We start from the raw sequence: 5,551 nt of genomic DNA on the forward strand, positions 1-5,551 counted from the left end.
CTTAGTGACATGAAAATGCCAAAACCTTAGCTAACGTGAAAACGCTAGAAACCTTAGGAACGGATGTATGGTACGTCTACCATTATACGTAGGATCCCGGATACAGCCAGTACAATGAAATTATCAGCCCCTAAAGTGAGTACTGGTCCCATTGCCATGAACTGTACCAGGATCATCGTGCGCTACTGGCGATACTGGGGTCAGGCCCAAATAACTGGGGTCAAGCCCAAATAACTGGGGTCAAGCCCAAATAACTGGATACTTCTGTGGATAATTAATCCTTTGTTAAGGATACCTGAACCTTCAAAACTCAGAATCAAGTGAAAGGAGGATAAAGGATGCAGGATCCTTATCCTTATATAAGAAAATAAAAGAATGAAATAGTTTGAGATTAGAATGTTACCAAAATGAGAATCATCTGTTCTGTAGGGATCCTTCAAGGATACTTCTTATGTGAGGATCATTTATTCTGTGAGGATCCTTCAAGGATACTTCTTATGTGAGGATCATCTGTTCTGTGAGGATCCTAATCACATGAAATATTTCTTCAAGTGGACAACATTCCAGGCTCTTGGTAGCAAATCACCTTCCATTGTTAGCAATCGATATGCCCCCTTTCCTGCCTCAGCTTCAATCAGAAAAGGGCCTTCCCAATTTGGAGCCAACTTTCCATTAGCAGGATTAGTGGTATTCTGAAATGATTTCCTTAGTACCATATCACCAACTTGGAATTTCCTGATCCTGACATTTTTGTTGTAAGCTCCAGCCATCCTTTGTTGATAACTGGCCATCCTTATCCTTGCCAAATCCCTGAGTTCTTCTATAGTATCTAGGTCTTGAACCAAGTTTTCAGCATTTCCTTCAGGATCACGAATACTTGTTCTTATGGTTGGAACCACCATCTCTGTAGGGATCACTGATTCTGCCCCAAATACCAAAGAAATGGAGTTTGGCCAGTAGCATTCTTGGGAGTTGTCCTATCAGCCCATAACACATAAGGTCGTTCTTCTGCCCATTTCCCCTTCTTGGATCCAAGTTTCTTTTTCAAATTGTTGATGATGATCTTGTTGGATGATACTGCCTGGCCATTAGCTTGTGGGTGGACTGGTGTTGATGTTATCATCTTAATCCCCCAACTGTCACAAAAGTTATTAGTTCTATTCCCAATAAATTGGGATCCATTATCACATACAATTTCAGAAGGAATACCAAATCTAGTAATAATGTTTCTTTTAATGAAGGATATAACTTCTTTTTCTCTGACTTGAGCAAAGGCTTCAGCCTCTATCCACTTGGAGAAGTAATCAGTCATAGCAAGCATGAATACTTTTCCACCAGGTGCCTTAGGAAGTTTACCAACTATATCCATTCCCCATCTCATAAAAGGCCAAGAAGAGGATATAGGATGCAAAAGCTCTGCTGGTTGGTGAAGGATATTACTATGTCTTTGACAAGAATCACACTTCTTGGCATATTCCATAGCATCCTCCTTCATAGTTGGCCAATAGTATCCTGTCCTCAGGATCCTTGAGAATAATGCTCTACGCCCAGTGTGGTTTCCACAATCTCCTTCATGGAAATCTTTTAAGACTTCTTGGATCTCAGGATCCTCAATGCATCTTAGACATGGTCCTGCAAGAGATCGCTTATACAACATATTATTCAATATTGTAAATTGAGATACCTTGATTTTGAAAGCTCTGGGGTTTTCTCCCGTAGGGATCTCTCCATGTTGTATGTATCTCATGATTGGGAGGATCCATGATCCTGAATGAGATTGAGTATCATTACTAGGGATGATTGCAGAATCCTCTCCTATCTCCATAGCTGCATGATCCTCGATAGCAGGGGTCAGGATATGGATAATAGGGATTCTTATATCTTCCGGGATCTTCAAGGATGATCCTAAATTAGCCAGTGCATCAGCCTCTGCATTTTCTTCCCTTGGTACCTGTGTCAAACTAAAGGATACAAAAGAGAGTGCCAATTCTTTGACTATCTCTAAGTATTTGATTAGCTTTACACCTTTGACAGCATAGGATCCATTAAAGTGATTAGTGATTAATAATGAATCTACATGTACCTCAAGATACCTGATCCTCATATGATAGCAAACCAGCTATCAAGGCTTCATATTCAGCCTCATTGTTAGTAGTTTGGAATTCACAAGCTATAGAGTGGGGTATTATGTCCCCCTGTGGCGATTTTAGTAGTATTCCAAGCCCTGTTCCTTTGAAATTAGAGGCTCCATCAGTGTAGAGTATCCAAGGATCCTTAGGTTCCTCTAGCTGTTGGACTTCTAATTCAGCTTCTTTTTGCAAGTCACTACTGAAATCTGCCACAAAGTCAGCTAAGGCCTGCGATTTAATTGCTGTTCTAGGCTCATATCTTATATCATAAGCAGTAAGCTTCACTGCCCACTTAGCCATCCTTCCTGACATTTCAGGTTTCCTGAGAACATTCTTGATTGGAAAATTAGTTTTAACAATAATGGCATGAGTTTCAAAATAATGTCTTAATTTAGTGGATGCCATAATCAAAGCAAGGATGAGTTTTTCTAAGTGTGAATACCTGGATTCAACATCAAACAAACTCTTACTTACATAATAAACAGGATGTTGTGTACCTTGATGATCCTTAACAAGGACTGCACTTACTGCTTTTGAGGATACCGCTAAATATAAGGATAATATATCCCCTTTTTCTGGTTTCATCAAGGCGGGGGCTGAGGACTGGTAATCCTTAAGATCTTTAAGGGAACTTTCATGCTTCTCAGTCCATTCAAATTTCTTATTTTTCCTCAGGATGTCATAGAATTCCTTGCACTTTTCTGAGGATTTGGATATGAATCTGATCAAGGCCGCGATCCTGCCTGTCAATCTCTGCACATCCTTAGCATTGGCAGGGGATTTGATATTCACAATAGCCTTGATTTGCTCTGGACTTGCTTCAATGCCCCTCTTAGTCACCATATATCCTAGGAATTTACCTGTTTTAACACCAAAATGACACTTGGAAGGATTTAGTTTCATATTAAATTTGTCAAGGATATTGAATGCTTCCTCCAAGTCTTTAAGGTGATCCTCAGCTTTCTTGGATTTAACCACCATGTCGTCTATATAGACTTCCATAGTGTGTCCAATTTGTTCCTTGAACATCATGTTGACTAGCCTTTGATATGTAGCACCTGCATTTCTTAGTCCAAATGGCATAGCAATATAACAATATATACCAGTTGGGGTCATAAAAGCTGTATCCTCTTGATCAGATGGTTCCATCTGAATTTGTTGAAATCCAGAGGAAGCATCCATAAAAGTTAACAGTTCGTGACCCGCTGTAGCATCCACCATGGAGTCAATGTGGGGTAATGGGAAAGGATCCTTGGGACATGCCTTGTTTAAATCAGTAAAGTCGACACATACCCTCCACTTTCCATTTTTCTTTTGAACAGCAACCACATTGGCTAACCATCTTGGATATTTAACTTCCCTTATCATACCTGCTCGGAGTAGTTTGTCTACCTCTTCCTGGATAATAGTATTCCTTTCAGGGGCAAACTTCCTCCTTTTTTGATGAACTGGCTTGATTGACCTGTCAATGCCGAGTTTATGAGTGATTACATCCTTAGATATACCTGTCATATCCTCATGTTTCCAAGCAAAGGTGGTCTTTCTTCTTTTAAGGAAAGATATCAGCTCCTGTTCAATGTCGCTAAGGATCCCTGATCCTATGAAGATCTTGGATTCAGGATCCTCAGGATCCATGAGAATTTCTTTTACATCCTGTTCTCTGGCCTCCAAGACATCCCTTGGAGGATACTTTAATTGCTATTGCTCTGTAGGCTTGGAGGCTGATTTCATTGATGAAGTGTAGCAATTCTTAGCCTCTTGCTGATCACTCTCTATTTTTATCACTCCCCACGGACTAGGAAACTTTACACACTGATGATAGGTGGATGGGACTGCCTTCATGTGATGTATCCAAGGCCTGCCAAGGATAACGTTACAACAAGATAAGCAATCTATAACACAAAATTTTTGAAAAGAATGTAATCCTTCAATATAGATTGGGAGTTTGATGTCCCCCAGAGTATTCTTGGTCTCCCCACTGAATCCCACAAGCACTGAGGATCTTGGTATAATGTCGGATTTAGGAATATTCACCTTTTTAAGGACTTCAAGCTGGATGATGTTCACAGAGCTTCCTCCATCTACAAGGATCCTGCGAACGAAATGGTTAGAAATAAAAAGAGTAATAACGAGACCGTCATGATGAGGATCCTGGATGTCAACACGATCATCCTCATCAAAAGTTATGACTTTGACCTTGGTAACACTGGATGTTCGAACAGGTCTGTCTCCATTATCCATCTTGGTTTCCTTAGCATGTCTTTTGGCTGCTGAGAAGGAGGTACCACAAATGTCTGAGCCTCCAGATATGAAATTTATAACTTGTGCATCTGCTGGAGGAGCTGGAGCTTTTTCAGGGATCCTGGGTTCTCGACTTCTTTCGTCCCAATAGTTCCTTTAAGTGCCCCTTGCTTAACAAGTAACCAATTTCCTTTCTTAGCGCGATACACTCTTCAGTGAGATGCCCAAAATCCTCGTGATAAGCACACTACTTGGATTTATCCTTTGTAGCAGCTGGTTTATCACTTTTTCTTGGCCATCTTGCTTTTTCACCTAGATCCTGCATCGCAAGAATCAGTTCATTGTTATCAACAGAAAAACAGTATTCAGAGATTGGAGGATAATCCTCATCATCCTCTTCCTGTTCCACTGCATGCACGTTCTGGTTATCAGATTTATTGTAAGATCTGAACTTGTTGCTTTTGAAAGAGGATCCTTGTTTCTCCTGTTTTGAGGATCCTGCTAATCTCTCCTGGATCCTAAGGGCCCTGGTTCTCACTTCGGCAAGATTCCTGCAAGGTGTCATAACAAGATCATCATAGAATAGTGAATCCCTAAGAAATCCCATTTTAACGCTTCTACAGCCGTAGCAATATCTAAATTAGGGATGTCTAAGGATTCTTTACTAAACTTAGTGATGTAATCTCTAAGTGATTCATTTTGACCCTGTGTTATCCTATACAAATCACTAGTTAATCGTTCAAACTTTCTACTACAAGAGAACTGGTTATTAAACAAATTAACTAGATTAGCAAACGAAGTAATAGAGTAAGGGGGAAGACTTAGCAGCCATTTAAGAGCTGATCCTGTGAGGGTGGATCCAAATCCCTTGCATAGACATGCTTCCTTTAACCTTTTTGGGATGGGGTTAATCTCCATCCTTTCCCTATATTGAGCTATGTGTTCTTCAGGGTCTGTGGAGCCATCATATAACTTCATGCTTGGTATCTGGAACCTCTTAGGTATCTCAGCATCACATATAGGTGGTGCAAAACGAGATATCTTATGGCTCCCATCTGCAATTTCAGGGATAGGCGTAACTACCCCTGGAATGCTGGATATCATATCCTTAAGCTTTTGTAACTCCCTAGCCATAGTGTCACACCCCCAAAATCCACACGCGGAGTACCACCGCTTGGGAG

This window comes from Helianthus annuus, chromosome 9 (genome assembly GCF_002127325.2).
Source record: "Helianthus annuus cultivar XRQ/B chromosome 9, HanXRQr2.0-SUNRISE, whole genome shotgun sequence".
NCBI classification, from domain to species: Eukaryota; Viridiplantae; Streptophyta; class Magnoliopsida; order Asterales; family Asteraceae; genus Helianthus; species Helianthus annuus.